Consider the following 17,206-nt stretch of genomic DNA (forward strand, 5'->3'; position numbering starts at 1 on the left):
GTTCCTGGCTCACAAATGATGCTCAATAAATACTGACTCACTGTATTAACTTCCTGTTGCTGCTATAATAAATGACCACAAACTTAATGCCTTAGATCAGCACAAGTTTATTATCTTAATGGTTTTGAAGGTCAGAAGTCCCACACAGGTCTCACTGGGCTAACACCTATGCATAGTTGGAGTTGCATTCCTGTTGGAGGCTCCGGGAGATAATCTGTTCCCAGCCTTTCCAGCTTCTAGCGGTCACCCACATCCCTTGGCTCATGCTCCCCCACCAACAATAGCATTATTCTTACCTCTGCTTTTGTCATCACATAACTCTTTCTGACTCAGACTCTTCTGCCTTCCTCTTTCCCTCATAAGGATCCTTGTGATGATATTGGGCCGACCTGGTGGATAATCTAGAATAATCTCCCCATCTCAAGGACTCTAACTTAATCACATCTGCAAAGTCCCTTTTGCTATATAAGGTAACAAAGTCACAGGTTGGGGAATTTGCATGTGAACATCTTTGTGGGGTGGGGGAGCATTATCTTGTCCACCATACTGGCTGACTCGTCATTATCTCATTTCTCACAGAGAGGAGACTTACAACAATAACACTTGTGAACCTTTGTTCCCATCTAAGGAAGCATCTCAGTTCTTTGCAAAAGCCTGGCTAGAAGGGAGTTTCTCATTGTCTAGAGAGTGCTGACTCTGGAGGGGTGTCTCCAAAAGAATCTTAACAGGGCCTCCACCCATTTCCCTCTCAACTCCATGTACATTGTACCACTCAAACCTCCCACAGGTGAGAAAGTGAAAGTATGAAAAGTGCAGAACGCCCCCTCTTTGACGTACAACAAGTTAGAAGAAGCCAGAAATAAAACTTCTCATTTTATACACCAGTGAACACATATTTGTTGAATCCCTTCCAATATGCATGCTGGGGTACAGATGAGGTCCCACTGCCATGCAGTTATATTCCAGGGCAGGAGACCTACTACAGGGAAGCCACACTTCCCATACTCAAATGCCTTGCTGGGCTATGCAGAGGACTCACATGTGTGAAGTAGTCAAGGGTGAGAATACAGGGAATGGTGATTATGTTGAGCAGGAGAGTTTCTGCTTGTCTAAAGACATTCAACTCAAAATTGATCTATGGCCACTATGCTGGCCAAAGAAAACAAGCCTGCCACATAGATCCGCATCCCCAATTCATCATTTACAGGGCTGCCATTCCCAAGGTAAACAGATCAATAAAATAATTTCAGATATTGACACATTTTGTGAGAAAAATAAGGCAGGCCTATGTGAGGGTAATCGCTTAAATGTGGGGGAGGGATGCTCTGGCTTTTCAGGGAAGGCAACCCATTCCAGGACACCACGCATCTTTGTCTCTACCAAGAATTTCCAGTGAGGAACTCAGATCTCAGAAGAGGCATCTTCTCTGTCCTGTGGTTATAAAATGAAGCAACTCAAAATTCCATTTTGATGTGAAGGGGTATTAGATTAAGAAGAAAAAGTGTCTCTTCTTTGGAAAATCTTATAAACCACAAATAGAGTTGAAAGCATCAGGTTACAGCAAACCTAGGTAGAATCTGATAAGAGACAGCTATCTTAATAGAAAAGTGCTCTTTCATTTTTTGTAATGCATTCCAGAAACCATGTATCACAAGACAGTGTGATCATTTGACTATTCTGGTTTTTTGGTCTAGTACCTGACTTTGATTCTTGTGCTCAACTTAAGTCCCCTGAGTATTCTTTGCATTTTACTCCTTCCAGTAGAAGTGAGTTCACATCCTGTCTCATAGCTTTTCTCATGATCCAAGCTATATGTCTTTAATGTTAATGTTTCACACTCACCCTCAGAGAGATGTTTCACATGTCTGGTCATGCCTGGTTGTCAATTACTTTTGAGAGAGTTCTTTCTAGCTCATGAGTCTGGCAATCAACAGTATTAATTTGTTGCTGTGTTCTCCGTATATTAGGAAAAGACAAGTTCCATGTAGAAATCAATGTGTGTGTGAGAAAGTGACATGGGCTTTTAAATGTAAGTGTAGTTACAAGTGTAAGTATAAGTACATGTATTGTCATGGTTGTGGTGGCAGTGCAGGGTTTCTGTGCAGGCAACTCTTATTTCTACCGGATTGATGATAAGACAGCTGGGGACCCATTCAGCCTATTATTTCTCTTTTTGTTCCTAACTGCTCCCTTCAGAGGAGAAGCAAAGATATATAAAATACTGATTAGCCAAGTTAATAGGTTAGAGAAAACTTGGGGAAGAAAACATAGAAAAGAAAGGAAGTCAATTGACTTTGGGCATTCGATGATCCATGATAAGTTAGTTGAGTTTTAGGAGTCTATGTTGTTTTAACAGCTTAAGATGTCGGCCTCATAGATTATCTTTTTTGGAGAGAGAAAGTAGATTTCATCTCAGTATTATCTCATGCCATCTGGTAGTGGCTGTTTGGAAGGTTAGGCTGGGACACAAGATCACAAGAGAAAGAGCCTTGAAGAAGTAGTAATCTCTGCCATGGGTGTGGGAGGAAAGAAGGTTGACAGTGTACCCAGCAAGAATTTGCCTTCCCTGACCTAGTCCAATAGCCTCATTTCACAAACTACAAAGTGAGAACCAGGAGAATTTAAATGATTTGTCCAAGGCTTCATAGCTCTGAAGCAGCTCTGGGACTCCCTGGTGTACTAACTCCATACCAGCATTTTTTGTTGTTGTTGAGACAGAGTTTTACTCTTGTTGCGGCTGGAGTGCAATGGTGCAATCTCAGCTCACTGCAACCTCTGCTTCCTGGGTTCAAGCAATTCTCCTGCCTCAGCCTCCCGAGTAGCTGGGATTACAGGCATAAACCACCATACCCAGCTAATTTTTGTATTTTTAGTAGAGAAGGGGTTTCTCCTTGTTGGTCAGGCTAGTCTCAAACTCCCAACCTCAGGTGATCTGCCCACCTCAGCCTCCCAAAGTGCTAGGATTACAGGCAGGATCCACCGTACCCAGCCTCTTCCATCACACCACTCTGGTTAGCACCTGGCCCACATAAATAAGAATAACACATGCTATGGTATAGATAAGGTGAGGCTACAACATGATCATGGTAGACGAAAAAAGGGTCTCCAAAAGATGTTCATGTTCTAATCCCCAGAACCTGTAACTATGTAACTTGCATAATAAAGGAATCTGCAGACATGATTAAGTTAAGGCTTTTCAGATGGAGGTTATCCTGGATTAGCCAGATGGACCCAATGTAATCACAAGAGTCCTTACAGGAGAAAAGTAGGAGAGTCAGAGTCAGAGAAGGTGACGTGATGATGGAAGGAAGTTGGAATGATGTAGGGTCAGGAACCAAGGAATTTGGGCAGCCTCCTGAAGCTAGAAAAACACAAGGAAATAGATTGTCCCCTAGTGCCTCCAAGGAGAGCTGCTGAGGACTCCTACATGCTCCCCCTTTCTTATTTTTTTGATCCTCCCCAGGACTCGCTCTATTACCCCATTTGCCTAATAAAATACAATGCATCTTTCAAAAGTCTGCTAAACTACAATATGGTGCCATGAGAATTGCTAAAATGAAAAGAAAAAATATTGTTTGCAAGGAAATGGAGGAACCAGAACCCTCATAGACTGCGACTGGGAGTGTAAGTACGACCACTTTGGAAAACTATTTGGAAGTATCTATACATCTTAATATACCACAAGAACAAACAATTGCACTCTTGGGTGTACATTCAACAAAAATGCATACATACATTCATTAAAGCACATGTACTAGAATTTCATAGCAGAACTATTTGTAACAGTCAGAGACTAAAAATGTCCACCAAACAGTAAGTAGATAGAGGAATGAATGCATGCATATTCTGACAATGGAATATCATACAATGAGATTGATCTTTACTCATATCTAATAATATAGATGAATGTCACAGACATAATGTTTGTTGAAAGAAGCCAGAAAGAAAAGTATACATATTGTGCCATTCCTGCTATACAAGGCACTAGTTGCAGGCATCACTGCTATATGCTGTTTAAAGTCAGGTAGGTCTTACTTTTGGTGGACAGTAGCTAGGAAGAAAAATAAGGGATCTTTCTAGGCACCTGGCTTACATGGTATGTTCAACTTGTCAAATTTTATTAAGCAGTACATTTACTATACATGTATATTACATTTCAATCAACCTTTAAAAATAAACTCAATTAAAGTATTCCTCTGGTTTCCTAACCACTCTCCAGGATAAAATTGATTATCCCTTCTTAGTACTTAACTTTATCTTGTGCAGCCTCTGTTATGCCATATGTAATAATGTATTATCAATATGCCTTCTCTTCTAAACTATGAATTCCTTGAAAACTATGGTATTTCTGACTCATTTGAATGTCCAAAGCCTAGCCCATAGTAGTAACTAGAAAATGTTTGTTGAGTTGAATGAATGAATGAATGAGTTTCTTCTTTTGCAATCACTTCATGCCTGGTCATTTCAACAAATATTTGATCAATAAATACTTGTATGTGATAGACCCTGTCTTAGGTGTTTGGAATAAAAAGATTTTAAAACACAGTTCTTTGTTATGCTTTGTTAAACACAGTTTATGCTTTGTTAAACAAGCATAAACAAATGCTAGTCAAAGAGTCAGAGTCTAAGAGTTTTAAATTAAAAAAAAAAACAGAAAAAAGGAAAATTCAGGGACTTTCTTTTTACTAGTTGGAAAACAGAAACAACTACATCTGCTGATCTCCTTGGCCATCCAATGGTATTCTCCTTCCTCTCCTTACTATTTTCACATATTTCAGCATATTGGATTACACTTTTCCGGCATTATTTTCCTTCATGTTTCCTTCTCACATTTATTTTCCTTCATGCTTCCTTCTTCGGATGCTCTATCTATCCTAAACCTTATACTTTCTTAAACCACTGGCCTTTAAGGGCAGGTCTGCTAAGATAGTGTTTCCAATCTTTCCATTTCAGGACACATAGAGAAAGCGATGTTATTTGTACTGCACTTTGGGGCAAATGGGAGAGACTACTTGAGGCCAAAGGTGAGCAGCCCACATGCTCCCTGATGCTCCAGGCCCTGCCTGGGCTCAAAGGATTAAGAAGTCAACATCTCGTTCTCTGTACACCAGTATTTTATACAAAACATAGTGAGAAGCTTGTTGATCTAAGGACATTGATCAGATTATATGACCATAAGGTCAATATCTATTATCATATTGTCCACCCTGGCTATGATGGCCACACAGACCAGCAGCCATACTGCCAGTCATTACCCTTGGCCTCTCCCCATTCCAACTAGCTAGCTGATAACACAGACTCAGTTCAGATTCTACCCTTGGAGAGAGAACTATATCTATCTCCTTTGTTTGGAGGCTTTTTTAAAAGTGTCTATTGACAGGTGAAGAATATATGCCCGTGAACAGATACCTTTTCTCTGAAATCTCCTGGCTTCCCATTCTCCTGGATTGTGCCTAATGGAATGAGAGCTGTCAGGACCAAAGTTGCACCTCAGAAGTTGTTTGTCTGACAAGTCAGTGCTGACTGTGGCAGAAAAGTCTTTCAAACATTTCCTCCCACTACATGTGGGTTGCAATAGCTAAGCATGTTGTTAAAATAAATATGACAATTTTGAAGAACAAGGACTGCCTTCAAAAGGGATATGGTTAATTCCACTTACCATGCTTGATCTATATTTACCAAAGAGAGCTAGAAATCCTGAGACTAGCTGTGAAGATCCAACCAGCTTGTTGCTTTTATGACCTTGGCTTTTACTGTTGAATTACAAAAGGTGGATAGCTGGGGATAGCAGACTTAGCTATGGTACTGCAAGTGACAGAAACAGGAAGATGTCCAAAGAAATAGAGAAGAACTTAAACAAGAAGCTAAACTGAGGGGCCCTTTGTGGAAAAGAAACTTCAGGGCAGGACTCACTGGGTAGGCAAGGAACCCATTTGTGAGAAATTAGGGGGTGGAAGGGAAGTAATAACCCACATAAATTATTAAAGTCATCATGTGAGCAAGAACAAGGCTTCAAGAAAAGGTGCGAGGCAACACATACCTACACTATGCATTGCTGATAGGCAAAGGGAGCATTTCAGGCGGGCTGCTGAGATGAGGTGCCTGAATAGCCCTGTGATGGAAAATGGGCAGAGAAAGTGAAGGGGTTAGCCAAACTAACCATGGGGCAACAGTCCTGGAAAGATAGAGAGATGAAGAAAATTATGTATACTAGAACTCATCTCGTGCAGCTTACTGAATGTGGTTACAAGGAATAATTTGATAACTTCTTGTGAAGGAGGAAGTGGGACGTGAAATCCCCTTAAAAGCATGCTTGAATAACACCAGATGTTTGTTAAACTGCCTTTTAAAATAGGTGGGTCCAGATGACTGCAGGCGTTTTGATCTGCTGAGTGAGTCTACAAATTTGGACCAGAGCAGAATTGCTTGGGATGACAGAGAAGCAGCAGAACTCTGCTGTAGCAACCCCGCCTTTCTGCCCTTTTGTCACACATCAATGAGCCACCCTTCTTCATGAGTATGACCAACAACTTATAGGTGGGAAGATCATCTGAAGTCAGGACTTCAAGACCAGAATGGCCAACATGGTGAAACACCATCTCTACTAAAAATACAAAAATTAGCTGGGCATGGTGGCATGTGCCTGTAACCCCAGCTACTCAGGAGGCTGAGACAGGAGAATCGCTTGAACCTGGAAGGCAGAGGTTGCAGTGAGCCAAGATCGTACCACTGCACTCTAGCCTGGGTGACAGAGCAAGACTCCATCTCAAAAAAAAAAAGAATGCATAGGTACCACTTTCTTTTCCAAACAAATAGATAACAAAAGTTTAATTGTTAAAAGGATGGTTGAGATACATATTTACCATGTGACCAGAGGACTGATTCTCACTTTCCTTGGATCTACGGACTCACTGTTGTGAATTTGATTACGGTACAAACCTACTCATCAGAAAACTGGCCCCAAAAACAAAACTTTACATATAATTTCTGGAGATTCACAAATACTCCAAAATCTATTTAATGATCCTAAATTAAAAGCTCTAACTATAGAAAGATTTGACACGCCTAGTGGCTAGGTAGCCATGACAATTCATGCTGGATATCTGGATACAATCCTAGAACTCTATCTTGATCAGTTCTAAGAGGGCCATATAAAGGAATTCCTCTAATATGTGGCAAACATGTCCATTAGCACTCTTGGAGTATCTTCTCATATACCATGAGGAAATTCAGTCTTCTTGGGCTTAATTTCTATGTAAACATGAGAATGGCAAATAAGTTAAATACTAAATTACTAGTTTTGTCTTAGCATCAATACATTCATGTTCTATTTAGAAAAGTAATTTTGAGAGTTTATAACAAAGAAAGCCTTTGTTAACAGGTATCAGGGGAACCCACCCCCAATATTTCAACATAGGTTCTATTTTCCATAAGTGTCAGCTGGCTGAGAAATAAAGAGAAAGAATACAAAGAGGAATTTTACAGCTGGGCCTCTGGGGGTGACATCACATATCAGTATGACCGTGATGCCCACCTGAGTCACAAAACCAGCAAATTTTTATGAAGGATTTTAAAAGGGTAGGAGGTGTACGAACAGGGAGTAGGTCACAAAGATCATATGCTTCAAAGGGCAAAAGGCAGAACAAAGATCACATGCTTCTGAGGAAACAGGCCAAGGGCAAAATCAGAAGTACTGATAAGGGTCTATGTTCAGCTGTGCACATATTGTCTTGATAAACATCTTACACAACAGAAAACAAGGTTCGAGAGCAGAGAACCAGTGTGATTGCAAATTTACCAGGATGGAGTTTTTTCCCCATTCTAATAAGCCTGAGGGTACTGCAGGAGACAAGGGCATATTTCAGTCAGTCCTTATCTCAACCGCATAAGACAGACGCTCCCAGAGCAGCCGTTTATAGACCTCCCCCCAGGAATGCATTCCTTCCCTAGGGTATTAATTATTAATATTCCTGGCTAGGAAAAGAATTTAGCAATATCTTCCCTACTTGCAAGTCCATTTATAGGCTGTCTGCAAGAAGAAAAATATGGCTCTATTTTGCCTGACCCCACAGTCAGTCAGACCTTATGGTTGTCTTCCCTTGTTCCCTGAAAATCGCTGTTATTCTGTTCGTTTTCAAAGTGCACTGATTTCATATTATTCAAACACACATGCTTTACAATCAATTTGTACAGTTAACACAATTATCATAGTGGTCCTGAGGTGACATACATCCTCAGCTTAAGAAGATAACAGGATTAAGAGATTAAAATAAGACAGGCATAAGAAATTATAAAAGTATTATTTGGGAACTGATAAATGTCCATGAAATCTTGACAATTTATGTTCCTCTGCTATGGCTCCAGCCAGTCTCTCCGTTCAGGTTCCCTGACTTCCCGCAACAAACAGGCTGTTAAGGAAAGTTTCAGTGCTTTCTTTTTTAAAAAAATTGCTTTATTGACTTCAGTAGCAAATTTATAAAAGGTTAACATGGCTTCATCTAGTTGAAATTATGATTCACATCAACATGATAACAATGTGTGTACAGTTCATGTTGCATTCATACTATATGCCTTCTTATTTGTGGTCCAGAAGAATGGCTGTTGCTCTTTCCTTCTTCATCCAGAGTCTTTTTAGTAGCTTTTAATTCCTTCTTCTACTTCTCTACCTTCTATTTCTCCAACTCAGTTTGGTATTTTCAAACTTTAGTTATTTGGTTGCTTTTTGCCTCCATCCTTTCCACTAATGCCTCCAATTCACATACTAAATTGTCTTTCAGTTCAACAGTTGGCAACTCCTGGGTAAGTTTTGCAAGCTGCTGATGATTACAGCTCCTGTGTCCAAATTCATCTGTAAACTCTGTAAGACTTCTGACAACTCCTCATTAATGCTGTCAGAGGAGGGAGGTATTACTGACAACTTCTTACTTTTAACACTCGTGAAGATACTTGCTTTGCCAAGGGAACACTAATGACCAATCATTGCACAAAGCTACTGTGTTTCATTAGATGCAATGAGAGACAAGCTGAACACTGGCTGCCACAGCATAGCTAAGACTTGTGGACTTTCCAGCTACAAACGGCACATCACCCAAGCATAATCTATAATGCACTGGTGCACCAAAATAGTTCCTAGAACTTATAAAAATTCTTCTTGCACTGGGAAAATGTGGACTTGCCTTATCTTCAATGATAAGGCTATTTGTTTCTAGACCAGTCGTAACTTAGCTGCCTTAGTTTGTATGTGTTTCCTTTCCTATTCTTCTTCAGAGAGTTTTGCTTCCAACTCTTACATTTTTCTTTCTGCAAGGGCCTGCACTGTGGAAAGTTTGTTATACTCCCATTCAAAAAGATCCAATTTTTCAAGTTGGCTGCAAACATGTCTTTGATTGTGTTGCCATTCTCTTTCTAGGGAAACCTGTTACTCTAAGACAGATGTCTTCTCCATTTCTGTATGCTTTATCATATTTCACATGTATTCCAATTGCTTTTCTAAAAGATTACATTTATTTTCTGCAGTTATCAACTGAGATATCAATTCTTGATTGTGCTTTAATTATTCATTCTTTGAATTCTCCCTTTCCTGTATATCTTCATCCAGTACTTTCTTGGATTCAATTGTTTCTCTAGACAAGGTTTTCACACTTTCTTCTTCTGGAATCCTTTCAAGTTCCAAGCATCAAATCTTACTTTGAAGATTCTTAAGAGCAGAAAACATATCTCTGCTGTTGCTTTTTAGATAGGCAAGTATAGTCTTATTTGGGGAGTGTCATAGATGACTATTAAGGAAAGGCTTATCAGATGGATATACTATATATGGAGATGAAGAATGCTGAACTGTACTTCCTTGAGGCCTTGATGATTCAGCTAAGATGTTCAAGAACTGAGAACCAGAAGCAGCAGAGACCAACACCACCCACGGAGCCTCCACAGGTCCGAGACAGTCTGAGTTCTCATACTCTCCTTCACAACTTGGGAGCTGCCCACCAGGGGTGATCCTAAGCTGAACCCCTGATGGAAAAGGGGAAAGGTGCTAGTGCTGGGCTTAGAAAACCCTGCCACACACCAGTGCCACTTTCTTAGTCTGCTGGGGACAACCACATAACTCAATCTGGCCTTAATCATAAATTTTGTGACCATGTGAAAGCCAACCATATTTTGAAGGACAATTTGGTAATAAATAACAGACATTTTTTTTTTATTATTATACTTTAAGTTCTAGGGTACATGTGCATAACGTGCAGGTTTGTTACATATGTATACTTGTGCCATGTTGGTGTGCTGCACCCATCAACTCATCAGCACCCATCAATTCATCATTTATATCAGGTATAACTCCCCAATGCAATCCCTCCCCCTTCCCCCCTCCCCATGATAGGCCCCAGTGTGTGATGTTCCCCTTCCCGAGTCCAAGTGATCTCATTGTTCAGTTCCCACCTATGAGTGAGAACATGTGGTGTCTGGTTTTCTCTTCTTGTGATAGTTTGCTAAGAATGATGGTCTCCAGCTGCATCCATTTTTATGGCTGCATAGTATTCCATGGTGTATATGTGCCACATTTTCTTAATAACAGACATTTTTAAACCCAAAGCCTTTGATACAGAAATTTAATTCCTAGGAATCTGATATCCAGAAACACTCATAAATGTGTACAAAGATATTTTTATGGATTTCAGTTTAGCATTGTTTATAATAAGAAAAGAATAAAAATATCCTAAATGTCTATATATAGGGGATTAATTTAATTATACTAGATCTATATTTTGCATTTTTTAAGAAGAATAGGTACTATATATATATGTACTGATGTGGAAAGGAGTTCATAACATATTGTTCAAAGAAATAGAAAAAAGTATTTTATCATCTTGTTTTGGTTATAAGTTAATTTTTTAACTGTAAATGGACATACTTGTACATATATGTAGGGGTGTATGTATATATATACACATTTATATATTCACAGATGTAAATTTGTATATGCATAGAAAAAGAGTGAAGAAAAAAACTCACACCAAATAATAAGCAATGGTTTCCTCTGGGAAACTGGATGGTATTTTTGCTATGTTACTTCTGTATTATAATTTTTAAATAATTTGAACTACCTTTGTAATTTTAAAAATCAACAAAAATACTTCTTAAGGGAGTTGAAACTATGTTGCATGTATTTTGTTATCCAATCAGGATTGCATTACAATTAAACTAATTATATTGCTTTAAAGTGTAAGAAAACTGTGTTCGATATTCTTCAGTCTCTCCCACTCTACAACAAATATAGGGAAATGGGAACATCACATCACTATTATACCACTAACTGTTCAAGGGGATCTAAATGTCATATCAGGCAGGGCAGTAGTCAAGTTTATACAAGTTGCTATTTTAATTACACAATTTTAAGAAAAAAGAATATAAAATTATCAATATAAAATCAGGTATAAGGCTAAATATTTAGAAAAAGAAATCACAAAAAAATAAGTTCAAGAAAGCTAACAAGCCAGGCATAACAGCTCATGCCTCTAACCCCAGCTACTTGGGAGGCTGAGCCCAGGTATTGAGGCTGCAATGAGTTATGATGGTACTGCTACACTCCAGCCTGGGAAAACATGTGAGACCCTGTCTCAGAAAAAACAGAAAAAAAGAATGCGTCATTCTCAGGTGAGAAGTCACTTGGCAAAAAAGAAAAAAAAAATACAAGAAAGCCAACAAACACAACAATGACATAATCCAGAAAAATATCAACTTTTATTGAAGTTTTTTTTTTAGAATACATTTCTATAATACTATTTTCTTACACTTTTTGGCTAGATGCTCTTTAACAAGAATTTTGTAATATCATTTTCTACAGAGGAAACTATTTAGTGTTTAACACAATTTATGGAAATATGTTTTTTATTATTGTCTGTCTCAAAAGGCTTTTTTTTGCTTCAAAATTCATTATTGCTAATGATACGTAAAATGTTTAGGATCATTGTCCTATAATGAGGGGAAATTCTATTAAATGTCTTTCATATATCAACTGCAAAATTTCAGGGCACTTCAAGTTTCTTGCAGAGTGAGTAATTTTAAATGATCATTCATTAACTGATTTGTCATCAATGTCCTCATTGTAGTAGCACTTTGTGAGTTTCAGATTATTTTTTGTTTGTATGTCATGTCAAATCAGCAAGAAATTTATTTTCCAGTTATGTTCGAATAATGAATTCCTCTTAATTAATTTAATCATCAAACAAGCTAAGAGTTGATCATTACTTCTGATGAAATTTACCTCTTTCTGTTAATGACATAACTGGGTTTTAGGTAAAATAAATGTTTGGGGGTATGATCTGTATGATGTTTCATATGGAACCACCAAACTTTGTCAGGACAAGATTCATCAAATACACTAAGATCTTTCATAGCATATTGGTATGCATGATATGCAAGTTTACACATATATAGAGTCCTTATTTGTAATACTGCTTAAGATTTATGTCTTTTACAGGCAATAACAAATGCTAGCAAAGATGTGGAGAAAAAAGAACGTTTGTACACTGTTGGTGGGAATGTAAATTAGTAAAAACATTATGGAAAACAGTTCCTCAAAAAACTAAAAATAGAGCTACCATATGCTCCAGCAATCCAAGTCCTAGTATATACCCAAAAGAAAGAAAATCAGTATATTGAAGAGATATCCACACCCCCATGTTTATTACAGCATCGTTCATGATAGCCAAGATTTGGAAGCCACCTAGTGTCTATCAACAGATGAATGGATAAAGAAAATGTGGTATTAATACATATCCACAATGGAGCACTATTTGGCCACAAAAAAGAATGAAATCCTGTCTTTTGCAACAAGATAGATGGAAGTGAAATAAGCCAGGCACAGAAAGACAAACATTGCATGTTCTCACTTATCTATGGGAGCAAAAAGTTAAAATAATTGAATTCATGGAGATAGAGAGTGGAAGGATGGTTACCAGAGACTGGGGAGGGAAGTCCAAGGGCAGGGGCTGAAGGAGAAAATCGCCATTCTCTTATGTCAGGAATTTATTCTTTAGGCAGCATATATAGTTATACTGCATCGTATACTTTTCAAAGAAAATTGTATCAAATCAAATTTATGCAAATTATTGTGTTTATAGGACATATATATTTTTTAATTTTTGAGTTTCAATTTTTGTGGGTACATATTAAGTGTATATATTTATGGGTTGCATGAGATATTTTGATACAGACATACAGTGCATAATAATCACATCAGGGTAAATAGGGTATCCATTATCTCAAGCATTTATCCTTTGTGTTTCAAACAATCCAATTATACTCCTAAAAATGCTCACTTCCAACCCTACCAACAGAAAGGACTTTTGACAGAGGAGAATTTGTAGTGCTAAGAGTCAGGGGTTTTATGGGGTAAAAATAACTTCTTTTTGCAAATTTTGCGGTAACATAAGATCATGTGAGCCCACTGCCAGTGTCCCTCTAAGAAGCTCATGCCATGAAGGACCCTGAAGTTCAAGCTTCTTTAACTTCATGGAAAACCTGCCTCTGAACATAAGACCCTGCTTAGGAGGACACTCAGGGAAAAAGATCATCAGAACTGTCTAACAATTCCCCAGTGGAACAAAACCCTAATGTGGCCTATGAGGTCCTGCCTCCTTCACCTACACCTGTCTCCACAGCATCTCAGATTGAGAGGTGAAGCCAGCTGGACTTGCAGGGTGGAGTGGGGACTTGGGGAACTTCTCTGTCTTACAAGAGAATTGTAAAATGCACCAATCAGCACTCTGTAGCTAGGACTGTAAAATGCACCAATCAGCACTCTGTAGCTAGGATTGTAAAATGCACCAATCAGCACTCTGTAGCTAGCAAGAGGATTGTAAAATGCACCAATCAGTGCTCTGTAAAATACACCAATCAATGCTCTGTAAAACACACCAATCAGCAGGATCCTAAAAGTAGACAATTGCAGGGAGGATTGAAAAAAGGCACTCTGATAGGACAAAAATGGAACATGGGAGGGGACAAATAAGGGAATAAAAGTTGGACACTCCCATTCAGCAGTGGCAACTCACTCAGGTCCCCTTCCACACCGTAGAAACTTTGTTCTTTCGCTCTTCACAATAAACTTTGCTACCACTCACTCTTTGGGTTCATGCCATCTTTAAGAGTTGTAACACTCACTGCAAAGTTCCATGGTTCCATTCTTGAAGTCAGCGAGACCACAAACCCACCAGCAGGAACCAACTCCAGACACATCTTGGGGGTTCGTCCAGAATGTCACCATGCAGTGAGTACCATTGGACAACTTTCACTTGCTATTCTGTCCCATTTTTCCTTAGAATTCGGGAGCTAAATACCAGGCACCTGTTGGCCAGTTAAAAGTGACTAGTGCAGCCACCAGACTAAAGACACGGTTTCAGGCTTTCTGGGAAAGGGCTCTCTAACAACCCCTGACTCTTCAGAGTTGGGAGTGCTGGTTTGCCTGGAAACAGCTTCCACTTTCCCTGTACTTCTGGGCTGAGCTGAGGGTCGACAGAGAGGAAAGCCATACAGCTCCAGGGTCCTAACAACAAGTTGGTTCACCCTGCAGCCATGAGCAGAACTCTCGAAGTTACGTCACCCAAGCAAGACTAGCCCATCTATCCTATCTATCCTGACCCTTGCCTCCTGGGTCCTAATGCCTGTCAGATAAACTTCCTCCTACCTCTCTTCTCCGAGGCTAATCATGTTTCTAAAAACCACACCCTGTCCCTGGTGCTCTTCTAGTTTATCCTATAGGAATGATTTCTAGTATAAATTTCAGGACTCTGTTCCCTTCTTTAGGCACCTGGGCTCACCAATCAGAAAGACATGATTATTGCCCAAAGCCTCACTGGGACAGGGGACTATGTTATCTGGAATTTTAGGATTCCTCCTCAGACTAGCAGGCCTAACAAAGGCTATTCCTGAAGTTAGAATATGGGGAGCCTCAGAAATTACAGACTTCAAAATTGGGAGGGATATCTTTCCCATTCATATGATGAGAAGTGAGGACAAAAGGCATCACTCTTCCCACCCTGGAGATCCCTTCCCTCCCTCAGGGTATGGCCCTCTACTCCATTTTGAGGCATATCATCTTTATAGGAAAAGTGTAAGGTCCCAATACTAACAGGAGAAAAGGCTTAGGACTCTAACAAGTTTTCAAGAATGCGTCAGTAAGGGCCACTAAATCTGACATTTCTTGGTCCTCTTTGTGGTCTAAGAGGAAAGGCAAGGGTGCAGGTTTTCAAGAATGTATCAGTAAGGGCCACTAAATCTGACTTTCCTCAGTCCTCTTTGTGGTCTAGGAGGAAAACTAGTGTTTCCGCTGCTGCTTCAGTTAGCGCAACTATTCTGAACAGCAGGGTCCAGGGACCGTTACGAGTTCTTGGGTGGGGGGGAAAAACAGACCAAAACCGTGAGTGGTTTTGTCTTGCACATGGGAAACACTCAAGCATCAACAGGCTCACCCTTGAAATGCATCCTAAGCAACTGGGACCAATTCGACCTACAAACCCTGAAAAAGAAGTGGCTTATTTTTTTTTGCAATACAACCTGGTCCCAATATTCTCTCTCTGATGGGGAAAAATGGCCACCTGAGGGAAGTATACAATAAAATACTGTCCTGCAGCTTGACCTTTTCTGTAAGAGGGAAGGCAAATGGAGTGAAATATCTTATGTCCAAGCTTTTTTTTCATTGAAGGAAAATACACAACTATGCAAAACTTGCAATTTACATTCCACAAGAGGACCTCTCAGCTTACCTCCATATCCTAGCCTCCCTATAGCTCCCCTTCCTGTTAATGATGAGCCTCCTCTAATCTCCCCCACCCAGAAGGAAACAAGCAAAGAAATCTCCAGGGGACCACAAAAAACCCCAGGCTATCAGTTATGTCCCCTTCAAGCTATAGGAGGAGGGGAATTCAGCCCAACCTGGGTACATGCCCCCTTCTCCCTCTCTGATTTAAAGCAGATCAAGGCAGACCTGGGGAAGTTTTCAGATGATCCTGATAGGTATACAGATGTCCTACAGGGTCTAGGGCAAACCTTCTACCTCACTTGGAGAATTGTCATAATATTCTTAGATCAAACCCTGGCCTTTAATGAAAAGAATGCAGCTTTAGCAGCAGCCTGAGAGTTTGGAGATACCCGGTATCTTAGTCAAGTAAATGACAGAATGACAGCTGAAGAAAGGGACAAATTCCCTACCAGTAAGCAAGCCATCCCCAGTATGGATCCCCACTGGGATCATGGGGACTGGAGTCATAAACATCTGCTGACTTGTGTTCTAGAAGAACAAAGGAGAATTAGGAAAAAGCCCATTATTATTCAATGATGTCCACCATAAAACTCAGGGAAAGGAAGAAAATCCTTCTGCCTTCCTCGAGTGGCTACAGGAGGCCTTAAGAAAATATACTCCCCTGCCACCCAACTCCCTTGAGGGTCAATTGATCCTAAAAGTTTATCACCCAATCAGCCACAGATATCAAGAGAAAGCTCCAAAAGTGAGCCCTGATCCCGGAACAAAATCTGGAGGCATTATTAAACCTGGCAACCTCGGTGTTCTGTAATAGGGTCCGCGAGGAACAGGCCCAAAAGGAAAAGTGAGATGAGAGAAAGGCCGCAGCCTTAGTCATGGCCCTCAGACAAGCAAACCTTGGTGGTTCAGAGAGGACAGAAAATGGAGCAGGCTAATCACCTGGTAGGGCCTGTTATCAGTGTGGTTTACAAGGACACTTTAAAAAAGATTATCCAGTGAGAAACAAGATGCTTCCTCATCCATGTCTGCTGTGCTGAGGCAATCACTGGAAGATGCACTGCCCCAGAGTGCAAAGGTTCTCTGGGCCAGAAGCCCACAACCATATGATCCAACGACAGGACTGAGGATGCCTGGGGCAAGCACCAGTTCATGTCCTCACCCTCACTGAGCCCCAGGTATGTTTAACCATTGAGGGCCAGGAAATCGACTTCCTCCTGGACACTGGCACGGCCTTCTCCTGTCCCAGACGACTGTCCTTAAGGTCTGCTACTATGCAAGGAATCCTGGGAAAGCCTGTAACCACATATTTCTCCCACCTTCTCAGTTGTAATTGGGAGACTTTGCTCTTTTCACATGTCTTTCTTGTTACGCCTGAAAGTCCCACACCCTTATTAGGGAGGGATATATTAGCCAAAGCTGGAGCTATTATCTACATGAATATGGGGAAAA

At 40.0% G+C, this 17,206-nt stretch overlaps 1 pseudogene; it reads right to left on the reverse strand.

Annotated features, from left to right (window-relative positions):
- Positions 1-8,558: 8,558 nt before the first annotated feature.
- On the reverse strand, positions 8,559-14,235 carry LOC105526450 (annotated as a pseudogene).
- Between the last annotated feature and the right edge of the window lie 2,971 nt (positions 14,236-17,206).

Source organism: Colobus angolensis, unplaced genomic scaffold (assembly GCF_000951035.1).
Source record: "Colobus angolensis palliatus isolate OR3802 unplaced genomic scaffold, Cang.pa_1.0 Scaffold59, whole genome shotgun sequence".
Taxonomy (NCBI): domain Eukaryota; kingdom Metazoa; phylum Chordata; class Mammalia; order Primates; family Cercopithecidae; genus Colobus; species Colobus angolensis.